General features: G+C 38.2%; 1 long non-coding RNA gene across 10 annotated transcripts in view; it reads right to left on the bottom strand.

Moving 5' to 3' along the window:
- The window catches only part of LOC112676176 (uncharacterized), an 82,764-nt gene that overhangs the window by 22,392 nt on the left and 39,154 nt on the right, over positions 1–21,218 (bottom strand). For 6 of the 10 annotated variants that reach the window (XR_007407487.1, XR_007407488.1, XR_007407489.1 and 3 more), the window contains 3 exons: positions 18,287–18,385; positions 10,507–10,685; positions 3,568–3,818 (listed from right to left, as the gene is read on the bottom strand). This is a non-coding gene — a long non-coding RNA (uncharacterized LOC112676176). Of the gene's footprint in view, positions 1–3,567; positions 3,819–10,506; positions 10,686–18,286; positions 18,386–21,218 lie in introns of those variants that run through there. The other 4 variants (XR_007407494.1, XR_007407492.1, XR_007407493.1 and 1 more) reach the window with 4 other exon arrangements.

The raw sequence follows: 21,218 nt of genomic DNA, 5'->3' as shown, positions 1-21,218 counted from the left end.
ACATCTCTTGTTGGTGGAAACTGGTTTAACATCATGATTTAATTATTATATCAAATGCATCATTGATAATCTATGGACTTTAATAAATCTAACAGGTAAAGGGTGAGTTGGTAAGAAATGAACTTCACTTCTGAATTTTAAAAATACATTTAATCCAATGGGAAGTAAAAACGAATGCTTGGATGAAATAATAACTTGATCATAAATAAATAAAAATTGAATGAAATATGAAAATAGGTTGTATATTTTATGTATTGTATATAACACGTATTTCAGAAAATTATTTTTTTCACATCTATACAAGAACTCTGTTGACATATGAAAACTCTTAGTTACCACGGAAAGATATATGAGCTTTCAAATGTGCATAATACAATGGAGTTAAGCCCATACTCCTATGCCTTTCAGGATGTTAGATTGTGCCAAATGGCTCAAGATGGCTCTAAATTAGACCTGCAAACCTCAAGGTTTGAGCAAGGCCACCAAGAGCAGGTTGGGCTTCAACCTATCCAAGGGCTGATGAGCTAGAGGTCTTCACAGAGAATTTATGTTCATATGCCAAATAGCAAGCCAATTCTGAGAGCCAGCCCAAGTAACTTATTTATATTGGCTTACCTGCTTTCATCAGCACGGAGTCCACACCAAAAGAGAACGGACTCTTGTATTAAGGAAATTAACTTTAGGGGCAATAACTACTTCACAGAATTTTTAGAGGGATTAAAAAAGCATAGATGTATATAAAATACTTAGCATAATGTTCAGCAGACACAGGAGGTACTTAATATTTATTATTTTTAATACATTAAATTGTTAATAAATGTATTAAATTATTAATTAATATACTAAATTAATAATACTTATTAGCTCCTTCTCTCTCCCAAAGTTGAAAGATCCACATATGCTCAGCATCAGGGATAGTCAATGAGGAAAACATGATGCAATCAAAGTAATTATGTCTGCATAGTGTTTTATAATCTCCAAAAAGCTTTAACATATACTATTCCACTTGGACCTCAACAACAACCACTCAAAATGCTCTGTGGGACAGGAGTAAATATATCCAGTTTATGGTCCCTGGGAATCTGGTAAAGAAGGACATGATATTGCAGCCACACCCCTAGAGGAGATCTGACCTTTGTTGGTTCTGACTCTCAAGTATGTGACACCCACAGTCCATCACCCCTCGCCCCCGACACACACACCTCTCACAGTCACAAGATTCCAATTTGGTTGAACAATGAAGGGATTTCTGGAACACCAGACTTCCAGTGCTAAAACTGGTAAAGTCTCGAGCAAACCAAGTGAGTTGGTTAAGTCTAAGAGAAATGAACACAAAACCCCACAGACCAAGAGTACAAAAAACATTAGTTGTCAGAGCCATAGAAAACATGCTGCTTAGCACATGCTATAGTCCCCAGGATTTCATGGTGCAAGAACTTCACATGTTGCTCAGTCTGGGAAGACAGGTTCTCAAAGCTCTCAGGATGCGAGCAGGTTACAAAGCATTTCTCAGCAGAACCCCTGCCTAGGCATCAGCACTGGTGCTAATCTTCCCTCCATGGCTTAATCAGACTCTCCCTGAAGTTTGTAGGTATGTCCCCATATGCACTGGGTGGCCACACCCACCTCAGGTTTCCCCCAGATGCAGATGTCTACAGGAGGGCCAAGCAGCCCTGCTATAGCTCCTTTACAACTGTGGCGAGAGACTGTAGCACAATGGAAAGTAGAGGGCACCATCTCCAAGCCTCTCCTTTAGAAAAGTATAAACACTCCCTACTCCCTGTTGAGACAGAATTTAAGTATTTTATGCACCAAAAAATAGTGATATCCTTTGCTTTCAATATTGTTCCCCACGCTTGCTTTAGTTTCAGAGCCTATATCTAGAGCTCAATAGCACATTTCTCTAGCCCTTTAGGATCTGGTGTGTATGAGTTCACTGAATTATCTCCAGAAGAAATGCTGAATCATAAAGCTGTGCCAGCTCAGAAGAGGCTATTATCTAGGGGGGTCTCCTGCCACTCAATTCAGCAATCTCTCAGTTTCCATCCAGAGAATCTGTTTCTCTCTCTGAAGATCAAGGCTCTGCTTTTTCATATTCTCCACAAGTGTGTGTGTGTGTGTGTGTGTGTGTGTGTGTGTGTGTGTGTGTTAAGGTGAGAGAAAAGGGAGAAAACCCTCTATGGCTTCCAATATTTATCAGACCTGTTGCATAAGGAAGGTTAATCTCTAGACAAAAAGAAAGGAATTTGGTTTGTTGTTTGACATCCATCACTGAAAGGAAAGGGGCATCAAAGAAAACTGTAGTTTTGTCACCAATGCAGCTACCATGGGAGTGACTTCCACATGATCAAGATGCTGGGGGCTGAAGGACTAAGAGACAAATCTCCAAGCCAGAGATCCAGGGAGACCATAAGGCTGTAGGGAATCTTCTAGTTATCATATTATTGGACTATTTTAGAAAAAAAAAATGTGTTCATGGAAAAACATGGCTACATAAGCTTCTAAGAGATTTTAAAGACATGTTCCACTCTGCATCAAAACTCTCTTATTGTGTAAAGAGGCAACTTCAGTTGAGGATCAATTAGTAGATGTGCCAGATATCTTCAGCATCAGCCCCGCATGCTCTTTTCAACCTCCCCAACTTGCTCTGTCCCAAGAGAGGCTGACCTGTACTTTGCATCATCTCTGCTCCCATCCCCTCTACTTTCTGTTTAGATTCGGTTAATGGGAGGCACCAGCAAGAGGTAGATGGGAGACGTGAGGATGGGAAGAAAAGGAAGCAGGGTGAGGTCAGAGGTCCTTCTTTGCATGACCAAGGCTTGGCATTAGCACCTTCCCTCTGGAAAAGGTCATAGCCCACACTATACTACAGCTATGGCTCTCAGGGTTCTAGTAGCTTTTCCCTCCTTTATCCCTTTAAGCCAATGGCTGATGAAGATTGCCACTGTTCCTAGCCCTGGGGATACATCACTATCCTTTGTTGGTTTCCCTTGAAACTGTCTACACTCTTATAAATAGCCTCTTTGTTAAACTCCCTGAATAAGGCCCTATTAAGTGTGCCTTCTGGGTCTTGTTGAGATCTTGACTGATACCTTCAGCATATCAAGGATCTACATGGGACAATGCAGCAAAGTACAAAGGTCAATGGTGAACAAATGAGAAACAACATAGAAATAAGCTAGGACTACCTTCCTCCTCTTTCCCACTTTCACCTATCAGCCAAGGAATGCATGCATACATTGAAGGGAGAGTCTGATCATAAACAAGAGCTGTAAGGGATCCTTCCGAGATTTTGTCTCAGATCCTAAGTTCCTGGCCTTAATAATCTCTGGGTAAAATGAGATGTTCTTCATGTTTATCAGAGTACAGTGAAATGGTTTTTCATAAGTAATCATTTTGCTGACCCTAAAAAGCTGGTTAACGCTCCCTTTTTCCAACAGAGGAGTGCATCTGAGTTTCTCTTATTATCCTAACCAACACTGAGCCAGAAAAACTGAGAAGGTTGAACCACTTGGAAAAAATCGAGATGTTCAGCATCTAAAGAGAGTCAGAGTTCCACACAGGAGGTCATCATGGCCAGATGATGATTGTTTTATGAAAGGAGATGTGAGTCCTGAAACAAACAGGCCAAAGGAGAAGCGACAAGGAAGACACAGTGGACTCCTGACACCTAGGGAGCAGGTGTCTATGGCAGGTAGGCCCAGTGCAGATAGCTGAGTAGAGATCTTCGCTAGAGGCAATTGATAGGGTCAGTGTAGGCACATGGTCAATAAGAAAGGCCAGCAGATGATGTCATTTTTCCACAGGGTACCCAGTCCCTGGAAAACAAGAGAAAAATAACTAAAACTCATCCTAGTAGAACCAACAAGAAGAATCACTCAGAGATGGCATGGGGGTCCTCATTGATCCCATTAAGGTCCATATTATATCCCTCTTCTTGAACAAGAAAAACTCATCAGTGCAGGTTAGGAGCTCAAGGGCCAGAACTAGAGGAACAGAAACAAGGTAAACATTGCAACCAAATTGATGTGTCATGAATAAAGTTGGCATTGAAAAGTATTTTACTGTATCTAGATTAAAAAGCCATACAAGAGTTCTTTAGGCAACACTTCCACAAAAAGGAATAGTGTTGAAGTAAAACTATTTTACTTCAACATCTTATTTTCAGCATCTGTTGAAATAAAACTACATAAAGCCCAACATTTCTCCAAATATGACATATCAAAGAGCAAAAGAAAGGAATGAATCCCTGTTAGAAACTTGACTGGGCATTTTCCATGCAACCTACATCCTATGTCAAATAGCTCTTCCTTTGTCCCCTTCCAAATTATATATTGACTTTGTATTAACAGAAAAACAATAGTACTTTTATTGGTGGAAAAACCTATCTTTTCTCATATTACATAAAAGATCCTCTTTCCTGGAATTCTTAAACATATATATGTTAGATAGATATTATATATAATAATGTTTGATAATATTATATATATATAATATTGTGTATATATAATTTATACATGTATATGTTTATGTATATCATATAAATCAATGTATAGTATCTATATAGTATCTACATATTTAAACACACATTTATAACAGATAAAATGAATGTCCATGTAGCTATGTATCTATAGATATCCATCCTTTTTATTCATCCATTCATTGAAGAGTAACTGGTTGTCAAGTTCAAGGCCCTGTGTTTGATGATGGAAATGCAGGAGGTGCATAAGATGTCTTCTCTATCACAATTTAGTGGGAGAAACTGACTAATACTACATACCAAATTAAAATATAATATGACAAATACTACCAGAGAAAAATATGATTAATAATTAGGTACCCAGTGTCCATGTAGTACCTTATATGTATAATTATTAAAATCCATAATACATTAGTCTGTCTGGAATTGTTACATGTGTCCCATAATCTCTCTCCTAGGATGTCAAAGAAGGAGCTGTGGAACATTTTTATCTGGACCACAATACCTATCACAGTGCCCAGCATGTGTTTAGTGTTTTAATGAGGATTAGATAGATAATGCCATGAAAGTTCTCTGAAAGATATAAAATGTGACACACATACAGACAGCTGTAATTGTTTATTCGGTGGAGTTAAAAATAGATAAACCCATTTAACATAACCCCATTAAAAGATAAAAGAGTGTCACTATTTTTTTTTTAATAATAAGAGCATCGAGAAGAAGGTAGATAATATATTAACATGTCCAAACAAGATGAATAGAAATGGACCAAACTCTACTGGAGACCTGATGGTCAGTTTCTAAATGATTACTTCCTTTGAAATCCATCCTCATTCTCTGGAAAATTGTGAAGTTTTCCTAATTGTGAATTTTTCCTAATAATTGTGTTGTTATTTAAAAAATTAAAGACATCACTACATTACAGCTTGTTTAATATTGTGGGAATAAATGATAATACAGGTTTTGCTGAGAGTTTCCATTTGTTGAACACAGCAAGTAAGTTGGTGGCAGCTGAGCTCTGTCAATGAGAAATCAATTTGGGTTAGACTGATATGAAAATTAAACCACTGTAGTGTATCAGAATGTGGTGAAGTGCCCTTAAATCTTAGCCATAGTGATTTATTGAAAAGAAGGAAGTGACATATTGGAAAGGAGAAAGTAAGGAAGAAGACAGTAGCAAGAGGAATTAATGACGATGAAAGATGGAAGAAACGATCATGAAACCAGCCAGTTCCTTCCTTCCATTTTTGCACCTGTGTTTTATTGCACTTAAAGAGAGAGCACAAAAGTCAGGTTTTATTTTGTCTTATTTTTTCTCTTTTTTAAGCAGAGGGAAAAAAACAAGGGAAAGAGTGATGGTAAGATAAAAATAAGAAGGGAGAGTTGTGAGTAAAAATAAAAGAATTAGTGAAGAGCAAAGGAAAGACAAAGAAACTTGGGAACTTAAAAAAAGAAAGAGAAACAAAAAAAAAAATAAGAGAGAAACATGAGAAAATTGACCAATTTGGAACTGGTTCTTTTGTTTATTTTTGCCCAAAATCATAGGACAAATATCTTGATAATGGTTTGATATTTTTGTTTTTCTTCCACTAAGTCACGCTCATCATCCTACTTCCTGTTTGAAAATGTTAAACACTAACTGCCATCATTCCCTCTTTCCTACTCTACCCTTTCATGTTCTCACAGTTTTCTTTAGGCAAGAATTACAAGATCCATATATTTTAAAGTTTGGAGCAACTGGGTTGGGATTATTTTTTACAGAACAAGAACAAGCAATTTTATGTGGGAAAGCAGATGATCAAAATTTAAGAATGTTCTAAACTGTTAGAGTCCAAGCCACTCTAAAATTTTAGAAATGGCTGACTTGTAGGTGTCACCCCTAAAACTGGAATAAATCTATCTGCAAGTTACAGAGTCTTTGTAAAAATGCAATGAGTTAATGTTTATAAAGTCCTTAGGGACCAGGTACATAGCAAGAGCTCAACAGTTGTATTTTGATTGAAGATCTGTGCTTGAACTACTTTAATAACTGAAGCATTAAAAACTTAAATTTTGTGGGGCATCTGGCTGGCTCAGTCATAGAACATGTGACTCTTGATCTCAGGGTCATGAGTTCAAGCCCCACGTTGAGTGTATTATAAATAAACTTTTCATTATAAATAAACTTTTTAAAAAACTTAAATTTTGTTTAATTTGGGGAAATACTTATTCTTTTTTACCTTCTTATTCTTCAAGACCTTCGAGATATAAAACAAAATAAAAAGAGATGTTCAATACAGTGCTGAGAACTTCCCTCCTAATGAAAACCTGATCCAAGATTTCTTCCTTTTTCAAAGGAAAATTTGTCCCTGTACTCTCTCCCAGCATCATGACCTTATAATCTTTCCTGTCAAGAAATGATCTCCAACTTTATACTTTACAACATTCATATAAACAGCACAAGACATGAAGCCATCTCTCCAACTTTCTCCTGTCCCTCAGCCTTTCTCTTTCAGATTTCCTACAAGCAGATAAAATGGAGATAGACTAGGTACATGCTTATACATCTTGGGGTCTTGCTAGTGAAGTATTGTAGAAATAAATTCATGATGGCAATTTCCTCAAAGGAAAGGGTCAAAAATGAACCACATAATTTAATTTTAAAAGTGACTTTAAGACAGGAAATCAGGAGTTGGTTTGTGGGTGATTCAGGGGAGGCTAAGGATCACAGTGAAGGCACAGGTCCTGTACCACCCCAAACTGAGTCAGGTCAAGCCTTGCAAAAGAAAGCTCATAAGCCCTTTGTAGAACAATATCTTACTTTTAGGCCTCTGCCTGTCAGTCCTCTGCTCTGGTTAATATCATCAAGGGAATCCTTGCCTGACAGAATGTAATTTAGGATCTATTAAATATGATTATTTGGCCTTGAAAATGATGGATATTGGACAGAATTATAGAATCACTTTACAAAAGAAAGGTCTCTTTTACATCCTTTCCTTTGGAGCCTAAAATGAAGCTTGGGGAAATCCCTCAGAGGGGTTGTGGCATTTATAGGTTAGGTTTATGAAAAAGAGAATTGATATTCATATTAAAAACTGTGAAAATTGAGCAAGGTGAAGATAGTGAGCATGCAGACAGCTGTGACGTGTGTCTGAAGGGTGAGTGGCATGTTGCCCAACTGATTTACTTGCTTTAATTATATTAGTAATGTGAAAGTCGACATGATTCGAAACAAGCTCTTTGGGTTTTTCATTCAAATACTAGCCCCCCAGTGACCACTTTTTATGGTCCTCCCAATTTCCAATTACTTAAAATGTTCATAGCTGAAATACTTCAGAGTTCATTACTGGGTTTGCTTTGGAGGTGGCCTAGGCCTGAGTTTTTTATTCAATTACATTTTGTTTCTGGTTATAAAAGTAATATATGGTCATTGAAAAAATTACAGAACATAAAAAACTACAAAGAAGAAATTAAAATTTCTAATAATTCTGTCACCCAGAGATTGCCATTAATATTTTCTATACACTCACTAGGATTTTCATATATATATAAAATATATATACATATAACTTTTATTCCTTAATTGATATAATATCATCATACTGTTATCTAAAAAGTTTTTAACTTTATATTATAGCATGACCATACCCCAATATTTTAAGTCTTATTCTATAATGAGATATCTAGTGGTTATATGATATTCACTGGATGTATATACCATCAATTTTTAAACTGATCTGCAATTGTTGAGAATTTAGAAGAGGGATTTACATTTTTTACATATTATCAGATAACTCTGTACACCTCCCTTGTTCTTTTCTTAGGATACATTTCCAGCAGAGTCATTATGCCCAGAAGTTTGCAAAATACTAAACCTTTTTACATGTGGCAAATTTCTCCTATCACGCAAAGTCTGCATTACAGTATTTCTTCACTGCATATTCTCTCTTACCAAGACCAAAACAATGAAGGTAGTAAATAAAATTGAGGTTATCACCACTATATTTTGGTTAGCAATGAATTTTGTGTTAAGGATAGGGTGGAAGCAGCATTAGAATTTTAAAGTATCTTGGGATGCCCAGATGGCTCAGTGGTTGAGAGTCTGCCTTTGGTTCAGTGCATGATCCTGGGGTCCAGGATTGAGTCCCACAGTGGCCTCTTACAGGGGTCCTGCTTCTCCCTCTGCCTAGGTCTCTGCCTCTGTGTGTGCGTCTCTCATGAATAAATAAATAAAATCTTCTTATAATAATTAAGAAGAATTTTAAATTATCTTAAAAAACAAGGAAGCAGGAAGTGGGGAATGAAGAGTTATTGTTTGGGTATAGTTTCAATTTTGCAAAATAAAAGAGTTCTGGTAATGGATGGTGGTGATGGTTGCACAACAATATTAATGTACTTAATACCACTGAAATATACACTTAAAAATGGCAGAGATGGTAAATTTTACATTATTTGTATTTTACCACAAAAAAAAAAAAATTGGGAAAAATGACCAAACAAGTGAAAAAGATCTCCATTACTTGTGTTGCAGAGGAGCACATTTCAAAAAAAGGAAATAGACTCTCCATATTTCATGACGTTTTCCTGATGTTATTGTGGTAGATGAAGCTATAATAGTAACTAACATTTATATGGTAGTTTACAGTTTACAAGTGCTTCTGTACACGTAGTTTCATTGACATACCAGCCTTGTGAAAGAGTTGATTATCATCACTCTGTATATGAAATCTGAGATAAAGGTCAAATAACTACCCAAGGTGATCTAGTTGGCAAAGAGCAGAAGCAAGACATCATCCCAGGCTCCCAACTCCTTGCCTAAACTGTCTCCTGTGAAATACACCACCAAGATTGTGGCAAGGCTACAGTATGTACTGGCAAAATTCTCAAGTTCTTTCATTTGACAAGTCAAATGTTTCATCTATAGACTGAAGAGGGCAAATAGTTAAATAGCATTTAAAATATTTAGCTTAGAAAATCTTTTGGTAACAGTTTTAGACAAATAGTTCAATAAAACAGTATCAGTGGCAAATATACCCTTGGTGTTTGAATTCTTTTTCATGTCTTTGGCACTTTCAGATATTGAGGTAATTTTTTAAACCTGCCCTCCATAACATATTTTTTCACCCTCAAGAGGAAAACATGCGAGGTGACCAGTTATCAGTGTGACCAGGCAAGGGTACAGGGAGAGAAACTGACCACACTTACAATAATTTAGAGTCAACAGTCTCTCTCTTCATTATCTCTTGTCCCAGTAAAATACAAAAAGAAAAGTTACATATTTCCAAATTATTCACATAAACGTCAATTTTTTTAATGTAGATTTTCTCTTGTTCCCTAAGTTCTCTTTACCTATTAATGAGTGCAGGATCTGCTTAAAGATTAAAAAGTTGTTACTGGCTTTTTTATTCATTATCATCTTGAGGTTAGATAGATGATTTCTCCAACTTTTCAAGATCTCCTAGAGTTTTGTCTTTGATGATCCCTGAATAATTTAAGCTGGTTTTGGTAAACAGAAATCTGATCTGTGAGATTTGTTTTGCCTGTAAGCCCATTTATCTTTGGAATTAAAAGTATCAAGAGACATCATGAACATTTCTTATTCTCATATATTGATTAATCAAATCCATTTAATACACATTATTATGGACGGTTACGTGCCCAGTACTGCAAAACTAAATAAGACAAGGTCCCATGGAATTCCTCTTATATTAATAAATAGAAAAACTAACACATACTCAGTTTATTAAAGTGAAATAGAATAAGTGCAATAGTAGATGTATATGCACACTTTGGGATCACAGAAGTATTATTTTTGCTCCTATGAGTAAAAGAAAGCTTCACAAAGGAAGAATCATCTGAGTTGGGAAAGAAAGGATGAACAATTTTTCATACGGAAAAGGATAGGGGGGGTTTATGCACATACATTACTTTGTCCCTTGTTTTATTAGATTTTTTTTCTTCAGTTAATAGTAAGAAGACACACAGTATCATATGCTCTCAGTATAACCATTAAAATCATCTTCAGACTTCATAGCCAGTTCACCAACCTTTTGTAAAATCCATATTCTCTTTAAATTTGCCAAGGTGGGTAGCACTGGTGGCTCAGCGGTTTAGTGCCACCTTCGGCCCAGGGTGCAATCCTGGAGTCCCGGGATCGAGTCCCACGTCGGTCTCCCCGCATGGAGCCTGCTTCTCCCTCTGCCTGTGTCTCTGTGCCACTCTCTCTCTCATGAATAAGTAAATAAAATATTTTTAAAAAATTAAAAATAAAATGCCATTTAAAAATAAATAAATAAATTTGCCAAAGTATCATCTTCTACCTCACCTGCCTTTGAGAGGACATGTAACAATTCATTGTTGATCAATAAACATTAAACTTAATTATCATGCCCCTTGATTAATTTACCAGTACAGTGGTACTGGCAGTGTCAGCATGCCCAGCTTCAGAGGCCACAATTTATATAAATACTTCCCTGGGCACTCTTCTGCACATTTGTGAATTTAAGGCATTTATTGCCATCCATTTGTATATAATTCTATTTTAATACCGAATTTTCCTTTCAAGTTTAACTAGACTTACAGTAGAATTTTAAGAAAAAAAACTGCTTCCTAATATTTATGCTGGCCACTGCTCTACGTAATTTGGTTAAATAGAATTTCTTTCTAGAGTAGTAGTATTGATTTTCTAAGATGTCATATCATCACTTGTCTTAATTTCTTACTGGTATTAATATAATATGGATCACTGAACAATGTAAATCTCCATTGTATGCTTAATATCGATGGTTTCTGGTCAATTCATGTAAGCCAGATTTTTTTTCAGAAATCATACCAGCTTTGAGATTCCTGATCAACTGTGCTGCATATTCCTTTATAACCATTAATTGTATTTTGAAAAAGAATTTGATATATTTCTAATTTCTTTTTGGGGTGTGCCTGGGTGGCTCAGCAGTTGAGCTCATCTGCCTTTTTTTTTTTTTTTTCATCTGCCTTTTAGCTCAGGGCATGATCCCAGGACCTGGGGAGACCGAGGCCCTGCAGGGAGCCTGCTTCTCCCTCTGCCTGTATCTCTGCCTCTCTCTCTCTGTGTCTCTCTCATGAATAAATAAATAAAATCTTTAAATAATAATAATAATTTATATTTTGATAGTAAATCAGGGCATAAATGGCCTGTTGTCTAGATTTTTGAATGGCATCTACTGCGCTCATTCTTTGTTAATAAATATTGTAGTTTTCTTAAACTATGCTTGGAGATTTTTACATATCTGAAACAAATGGGTAATGGTTCTTCTCTTCAGTCTTCATTTTTTCAGAGTTTTATGTTGATTTCCTCTATTCCATTGGATTCCTTTAACTTTGATATATCTGCCTAGCCAGAGCTCTGAACAATAGCATTATTTAGATTCTGCCCATCAGAGGCTTTTGAAGGAAAGGAAATTCATTCACAATATGCACACAGTGCATATTGAACATTCAATATGCACTCATAAGGATTAGTTCTGCAGGACTTTCCAGCTCTGGGATTCTGTGTGTATAATAGCAGAGTGAAAACAACAGACTGTAGTTGTATGAATGTCATCTGTGTTATGTCAAAGAGAAAAACAACTTCATCCTGAATCAGATCAAATAGAACAGTCCAAAAAATTTTAAAAGAAGTGAAAACTTAGTCAATTAATTGAATTGAGAATTATAACTTTCAGTGTTTAGACATCACACATTGAAATGAAAGTTTCTAATATATATATATGTATTTTAAATAAATTTATTTTTTATTGGTGTTCAATTTACCAACATACAGAATAACACCCAGTGCTCATCCCATCAAGTGCCCCCCTCATTGCCCGTCACCCATTCACCACCACCCCCTGCCCTCCTCCCCTTCCACCACCCCTAGTTCGTTTCCCAGAGTTAGGAGTCTTTATGTTCTATCTCCCTTTCTGATATTTCGCACACATTTCTTCTCCCTTCCCTTATATTCCCCTACACTATTATTTATATTCCCCAAATGAATGAGAACATATAATGTTTGTCCTTCTCCGATTGACTTATTTCACTCAGCATAATACCCTCCAGTTCCATCCATGTTGAAGCAAATGGTGGGTATTTGTCGTTTCTAATGGCTGAGGAATATTCCATTGTACACATAAACCACATCTTCTTTATCCATTCATCTTTCGATGGACACCGAGGCACCTTCCACAGTTTGGCTATTGTGGACATTGCTGCTATAATCATCGGGGTGCAGGTGTCCCGGCGTTTCATTGCATCTGTATCTTTGGGGTAAATCCCCAACAGTGCAATTGCTGGGTCGTAGGGCAGGTCTATTTTTAACTCTTTGAGGAACCTCCACACAGTTTTCCAGAGTGGCTACACCAGTTCACATTCCCACCAACAGTGTAAGAGGGTTCCCCTTTCTCCACATCCTCTCCAACATTTGTGGTTTCCTGCCTTGTTAATGTTCCCCATTCTCACTGGTGTGAGGTGGTATCTCATTGTGATTTGGATTTGTATTTCCGTGATGGCAAGTGATGCAGAGCATTTTCTCATGTGCATGTTGGCCATGTCTATGTCTTCCTCTGTGAGATTTCTGTTCATGTCTTTTGCCCATTTCATGACTGGATTGTTTGTTTCTTTGGTGTTGAGTTTAATAAGTTCTTTATAGATCTTGGAAACTAGCCCTTTATCTGATACGTCATTTGCAAATATCTTCTCTCATTCTGTAGGTTGTCTTTGAGTTTTGTTGACTGTATCCTTTGCTGTGCAAAAGCTTCTTATCTTGATGAAGTCCCAATACTTCATTTTTGCTTTTGTTTCTTTTGCCTTCGTGGATGTATCTTGCAAGAAGTGACTGTGGCCGAGATCAAAAAGGGTGTTGCCTGTGTTCTCCTCTAGGATTTTGATGGAATCTTGTCTCACATTTAGAACTTTCATCCATTTTGAGTTTATCTTTGTGTATGGTGAAAGAGAGTGGTCTAGTTTCATTCTTCTGCATGTGGATGTCCAATTTTCCCAGCACCATTTATTGAAGAGACTGTCTTTCTTCCAATGGATAGTCTTTCCTCCTTTATCGAATATTAGTTGACCATAAAGTTCAGGGTCCACTTCTGGGTTCTCTATTCTGTTCCATTGATCTATGTGTCTGTTTTTGTGCCAGTACCACACTGTCTTGATGACCACAGCTTTGTAGTACAACCTGAAATCTGGCATTGTGATGCCCCCAGATATGGTTTTCTTTTGTAAAATTCCCCTGGCTATTCGGGGTCTTTTCTGATTCCACACAAATCTTTAAATAATTTGTTCTAACTCTCTGAAGAAAGTCCATGGTATTTTGATAGGGATTGCATTAAACGTGTCAATTGCCCTGGGTAACATTGACATTCTCACAATATTAATTCTGCCAATCCATGAGCATGGAATATTTTTCCATCTCTTTGTGTCTTCCTCAATTTCTTTCAGAAGTGTTCTATAGTTTTTAGGGTATAGATCCTTTACCTCTTTGGTTAGGTTTATTCCTAGGTATCTTGTGCTTTTGGGTGCAATTGTAAATGGGATTGACTCCTTAATTTCTCTTTCTTCAGTCTCATTGTTAGTGTATAGAAATGCCACTGATTTCCGGGCATTGATTTTGTATCCTGCCACGCTACCAAATTGCTGTATGAGTTCTAGCAATCTTGGGGTAGAGGCTTTGGGGTTTTCTATGTAGAGTATCATGTCATCGGCGAAGAGGGAGAGTTTGACTTCTTCTTTGCCAATTTGAATGCCTTTAATGTCTTTTTGTCGTCTGATTGCTGAGGCTAGGACTTCCAGTACTATGTTGAATAGCAGTGGTGAGAGTGGACATCCCTGTCTTGTTCCTGATCTTAGGGGAAAGGCTCCCAGTGCTTCTCCATTGAGAATGATATTTGCTGTGGGCTTTTCGTAGATGGCTTTTAAGATGCTGAGGAATGTTCCCTCTATCCCTACACTCTGAAGAGTTTTGATCAGGAATGGATGCTGTGTTTTTTCAAATGCTTTCTCTGCATCTAATGAGAGGATCACATGGTTCTTGGTTTTTCTCTTGCTGATATGATGAATCACATTGATTGTTTTACGAGTGTTGAACCAGCCTTGTGTCCTGGGGATAAATCCTACTTGGTCATGGTGAATAATTTTCTTAATGTACTGTTGGATCCTATTGGCTAGTATCTTGTTGAGAATTTTTGCATCCATGTTCATCAGGGATATTGGTCTGTAATTCTCCTTTTTGGTGGGGTCTTTGTCTGGTTTTGGAATTAAGGTGATGCTGGCCTCATAGAATGAATCTGGAAGTACTCCATCTCTTTCTATCTTTCCAAACAGATTTAGTAGAATAGGTATGGTTTCTTCTTTAAACGTTTGATAGAATTCCTCTGGAAAACCATCTGGCCCTGGACTTTTGTGTCTTGGGAGGTTTTTGATGACTGCTTCAATTTCCTCCCTGATTATTGTCCTGTTCAGGTTTTCTATTTCCTACTGTTCCAGTTTTGGTAGTTTGTGGCTTTCCAGGAATGCGTCCATTTCTTCTAGATTGCCTAATTTATTGGCGTATAGCTGGTCATAATATGTTTTTAAAATCGTTTGTATTTCCTTGGTGTTGGTAGTGATCTCTCCTTTCTCATTCATGATTTTATTAATTTGAGTCTTCTCTCTCTTCTTTTTAATAAGGCTGGCTAATGGTTTATCTATCTTATTAATTCTTTCAAAGAACCAACTCCTTGTTCTGTTGATCTGTTCCACAGTTCTTCTGGTCTCGATTTGGTTGAGTTCTGCTCGAATCTTTATTAACTCTCTTCTTCTGCAGGGTGTAGGATCTATTTGCTGTTTTTTCTCTAGCTCCTTTATGTGTAAGGTTAGCTTTTGTATTTGAGTTCTTTCCAGTTTTTTAATGGATGCTTGTATTGCGATGTATTTCCCCTTAGGACTGCTTTTGCTGCATCCCAAAGAATTTGAACAGTTGTATCTTCATTCTCATTAGTATGTATGAATCTTTTTAATTATTCCTTAATTTCCTGGTGACCCTTTCATCTTTTAGCAGGATGGTCATTAACCTCCACGTGTTTGAGGTCCTTCCAAACTTCTTGTTGTGATTTAGTTCTAATTTCAAGGCATTATGGTCTTAGAATATGCAGGGGATGATCCCAATCTTTTGGTATCGGTTCAGACCCGATTTATGACCCAGTATGTGGTCTATTCTGGAGAAAGTTCCATGTGCACTTGAGAAGAATGTGTATTCAGTTGAGTTTGGATGTAAAGTTCTGTAAATATCTGTGAAATCCATCTGGTCCAGTGTATCATTTAAAGCTCTCGTTTCTTTGGAGATGTTGTGCTTAGAAGACCTATCGAATATAGAAAGAGCTAGATTGAAGTCCCCGAGTATAAGTTTATTATTATCTAAGTATTTCTTCACTTTGGTTATTAATTTATTTAAATATTTGGCAGCTCCCACATTCGGGGCATATATATTGAGGATTGTTAAGTCCTCTTGTTGGATAGATCATTTAAGTATGAGATAGTGTCCCTCTTCATCTCTCACTACAATCTTTGGGGTAAATTTAGTTTATCTGATATAAGGATGGCTACCCCTTCTTTCTTTTGAGGACCATTCGAATGGTAAATGGTCCTCCAATCTTTTATTTTCAGGCTGTAGGTGTCCTTCTGTCTAATATGAGTCTCTTGTAGACAGCAAATAGATGGGTCCTGCTTTTTTATCCAGTCTGAAACCCTGCGCCTTTTGATGGGGTCATTAAGCACATTCACGTTCAGAGTTACTATTGAAAGGTATGAGTTTAGTGTCATCATGATATCTATTCAGTTCTTGTTTTTGTGGATTGTTCCACTGAACTTCTTCTTAAAAGGGAATTTTAAGAGTCCCCCTTAAAATTTCTTGCAGAGCTGGTTTGGAGGTCACATATTCTTCAGTTCCTGCCTGTCTTGGAAGCTCTTTATCTGTCCTTCCATTTTGAAGGAGAGCCTTGCTGGATAAAGTATTCTTGGTTGCATGTTCTTCTCATTGAGGACCCTGAATATATCCTGCCAACCCTTTCTGGCCTGCCAGGTGTCTGTGAGAGTTCTGCTGTTACTCTAATACTCTTACCCATAAAAGTCAGGGATTTCTTGTCTCTTGCTGCTTTAAGGATTTTCTCTTTATCTTTGGAATTTGCAAGCTTCACTATTAAATGTCGAGGTGTTGAACGGTTTTTATTGATTTTAGGGGGGGATCTCTTTATTTCCTGGATCTGAATGCCTGTTTCCCTTCCCAGATTAGGAAAGTTTTCAGCTATGATTTGTTCAAATACATATTCTGGCTCTCTGTCCCTTTCAGCGCCCTCGGGAACCCCAATTACACGTAGGTTTTTCTTCCTCAGGCTGTCATTTATTTCCCTTAATCTATCTTCATGGTCTTTTAATTGTTTGTCTCTTTTTTTCCTCCGTTTCCCTCTTTGCCATCAACTTGTCTTCTATGTCACTCACTTGTTCTTCCACCTCGTTAACCCTCGTCCTTAGGACTCTAGTTTGGATTGCATCTCATTCAATTGATTTTTAATTTCTGTCTGATTGGATCTAAATTCTGCAGTCATGAATTCTCTTGAGTCCTTTATGCTTTTTTCTAGAGCCACCAGTAGCTGTATAATAGTGCTTCTGAACTGGCTTTCTGACATTGAATTGTAATCCAGATTTTGTAACTCTGTGGGAGAGAGGACTGTTTCTGATTCTTTCTTTTGAGGTGAGGTTTTCCTTCTAGTCATTTTGCTCAGTGAAGAGTGGCCAAAAACAAGTTGTATTGGGAAAAGGAGAAAAAGAGAGGAGAGAAAGAAGGAAAGAAAAGAGAAAAAGAAAAAAGAAAAAAGAAAAAAAGAGAAGAAAAAGAGAAAGAAAAAGAAAGAAAGGGGAAAAAAGGGGTGGGAGAAGCAAACAAATCAAAAAGGAAAAAAAAAAAACCACGGGGGAGTATCTTCTGATTCTGTGTACTTTAAGTCCCTTGACTTCCCCTGGAACTTGTCCGTCTAGCTGGTCTTCTGAGGGAGGGGCCTGTTGTGCTGATTTTCAGGCGTTAGCACTTGGGGGAGCTGCTCTGCCCCCTGCCTGGTGCAGGGCTCGGTGGGGGGTTGTTCACCCCCTGAGGGCCCAGGAGGAACAACCGCAGTGGCGGGGCCAGCTCTGGAGCCCTGGAGTCAGCCCCCGCAGTCACCACGGAGCTCTCGGTCTGCAGGGCCTGGAGGCTCCGGGCGGGGCCGCTGATCTGCTCAGCTCGGGGCAGGAGCGTCCTTGCTGTCCTGGGCCCTCCCGGCCTCTGCCTGTCCCGGGGGAGGCCGGATCCTGGGCTGAGTCCCGGCGCCCTGTGCTCCGGGGCCTGCGCTGTTGGATTCGCGCTCCCGCCCCGCAGCCCCCTCCGTGGAGCCGCCCCGAGCCCCCCGAGCTGCTCCCCCCCGCAGCCCCCTCCGCGGAGCCGCCCCCGAGCCCCCCGAGCCGCTCCCGCCCCGCAGCCCCCTCCGCGGAGCCGCCCCCGAGCCCCCCCGAGCTGCTCCGGGTCCCGCCGTGCGCGCTGCAGCCCTTAGGGAGCTCGGCGCATCTCCCGGGCGCAGGTGTCTGTTAGTGTCCCCGGGAGTCCGAGGGCATCCCCGCCCTCCCGGGTCCTGCTCCACCTCCCCGCGAGCCCCTTTCCCCCGGGAAGGTCGGTGCAGCTCCTGCGTCTCCGGGTCGGGGCTCTCCTGTCCTGGGGACACTCGCCCCGGCCTCAGCCCGGCTCCTCGCGGGCCCCTCCCCCTGGAGGCCTTTTGTTTCTTTATTTCTTTTTCCCCGTCTTCCTACCTGATAGAAGCACGAACTCTTCTTACTGTAGCGTTCCAGCTGTTCTCTCTTTAAATCTCAGGCCGAATTCGTAGATTCTCAGGATGATTTGAAGGTTATCTAGGTAGTTTGGTGGGGACAGGTGATTTGGGGAACCTACTCTTCCGCCATCTTGCCCCTCCCCCAAAAATATTTTAATTAGATTCTTCCCAAGGTCTTTAGAATCCCATCACATTTATTTTATTTTATTTTTTGGAATCTTTTGCAATATGGTACATCAGTGCTGAGGTGTCTGCACAGAGTCATGTGTAATCACCTCAGGAGAATGCCTCTGTGTGTGGTTTCTCACACAGTGACCTGTCCTGTGACAAAACAGGAGATCATGACAACTAAAAAACCAGTGATTTTGCCCTGAGTATAGTCAAAGAAAAACAGATTTTTCCACCAATGGATCAGTTTGTTTCCCATTCGTAGAGGATAAGTTCTTTGTAGGCTATTCAGGAACAAATTGAGCACTTGGTCAATGCAAAATGAAAAATGTCAATGAATTATTTTTTTAAGACATTAAAGAGGTGGATTTTTTTCATGCATCCAGGAAAATATGTCCATCTTCTTGTAATTTTATACACAGCTGCAGGGAATTACCTAGGGTGTTTCATTAGCAACACATACAATAATCCTTCAACACTGCAGGATCATAACCCACCTAATACAATCTTGTTCTCTTCCTAAGCAATCTGGGGATGAGCAATAAAATAATGATTTTTATTTTCATTTTTAATCTTTAGAAATCCTCCTTTATGCCTACTCTGCTCCAGTTATCTGATGCCTATTCACAGCCAAGCAGAAGTGGTCATTCTGACAGTAGTTCTCAAAGTGTCGTCCTCCAGCTAGTAGTAGCAGCATCACCTGGGAATGTTAGAAATGCAAATTACCAGGCACTACCCTATACCTGCTGTGTGAGACATTCCAGGCCCTTCTGCATTTTGCAAGCCCTCCAACTGATTTTTATAATCGTTTGAGTCAGAACCACAATATGTACTCTACAGTACTATACTTTATACTCCACTTTCTGTTCACTCTTTCTCCCACAGATCCTTCCAGCCTCATCTCTTCCTCAGAGCTTGGTCTTAGTTCCTTTCATCCTCCTTGCCTGCATGCTTCTCCAAGGAGATCTCACTCATTTCTTAGTGAGATGCCACCCATTTGTAAAGAAAAAAAAACTATTTATTAACAACATGGTGATAATTAGCTGATAGCAATAGCCTCTTCCAGACTTCCCAGTAAATGCCAAATCTCACCTCAATAGCCTGTTCTTTTCAGATGTTTCTCTAATGCTGAATGGACTCATATTAAATCTCCTATCTAATAGTAATAAAAGTTAACCCTCGTTGAGTAGTTAATATGTACTGTTCTGAACACATGCATGTATTATCCCATTTAATCCTCACTACAACTCTATGAGGTAGGTAACATTAATAGTCCATTTTACAGATAAGCAAATTGAGGCACATAGCACAACGTTGTTCAACCAGCAAGTAGTGGAGAGCATATTAAAAACTAAATTGCCTAAAAAGATTGTTACTCAGCAAGGAAGAAAAACTAGTCTTATAAAGCAAACAGGAAATTAAGGACTTTTCCTTCTGCCACACGAAGACCGTAATGGAATTTTTTCCTAAAAGATTATTTTATGGTGCAGGAGATGCACCATAAAATTATATATATAGTAAATTTGGGGGGGAAAGCCCCCAGGCAGTGACCTTTATTACCAAGATTGAATTTAGAAGCCAATTTTTACAGCTCAGTTAGAAACTGCTAAATCCAGTCACTTATATAATAGAAATGCTGACATGACCTTAATTCTAGAGGTGCAAAGGGTATAATTGAATTTAAGAACAATGCACCTCATCCATTAAAGTCATTAAATAGATCGTAATAATCTGACACATTTGGTAAGTACTACATGAAAGTGGTTAACAATGGTAATGCAAATGAAATGAGCTTACACTATTAGCTACTGCATTTTAGGTTGTGTTTGCCAAATATAACATTAAGTTATAATACAGTCATTTAGAAAATGTTATGGAAATATATTTAAATGTTCCTGAACATGATGTCAACATAAAGAAAGAGAATGTTAGAATCTACAGGATATTGCCAAGTGCCTATGTGTAATTTAGATAGCTTATATTTACAGTTTATAGAATTAAACTTAATCAGAAATACATCTGTTTGACCCAAACTTCTGGAGTTGCTCTGGTGACATAGTGTATCTGATTGAAAAGCATATATAGAAATGCCAACTAAATGCCAAAGTTGGAACATTCCTCCACATATATGCATACTTGGCACTGCTGAGGAAAAACATCCAGATGTTTGGCATCATACAACCAAATGCCTAAATCCAAGTGAAATCATGAGTTAAACACATATTTAGGGGGCTTAATCAATGTAGACATCCAGTCAGGCTCATTCTAGCTCAAACAAAATAAAACAAAGCCAAAACAAAATTTCTTGAGGGCAGGGCTAGAGATCTGAATTTTCCACTTATATTGTCTCAATTCTTCATTTAATCTGACTATTTATAAGACCAGTAATGAAGGGAAGTATGCTTCCCTTACTGGATAGGGAATCCAGTAGTGCAAAACCTTATGGGCTTCAGAATTCCAACAGTTATTTTAACCAGATCTTCTGTTTATCTCTTTATGCAAATGCTAATATAACAAACAAGAATTAATAAATACAAATATATCTAATAAATTACCCAGGTTCTTACCTGTTGGTCACAATAATTGCAATTATATTCAAATGTCTTATGTTAGATTTATATATGGGCAACAAGCCATGGATGTGGATATATGTATTTATATAAAAAATATATAACACAGTGACATAAAATTGAAAAGGTCAAAAATCGCTATCCTAGTAAAATAAATAAAAAATTAAGGATTTA

This window comes from Canis lupus, chromosome 30 (assembly GCF_003254725.2).
Source record: "Canis lupus dingo isolate Sandy chromosome 30, ASM325472v2, whole genome shotgun sequence".
NCBI lineage: Eukaryota > Metazoa > Chordata > Mammalia > Carnivora > Canidae > Canis > Canis lupus.
Note: the sequence above shows the minus strand (reverse complement) of the source record. Positions and strands in the feature narration are given on the sequence as shown.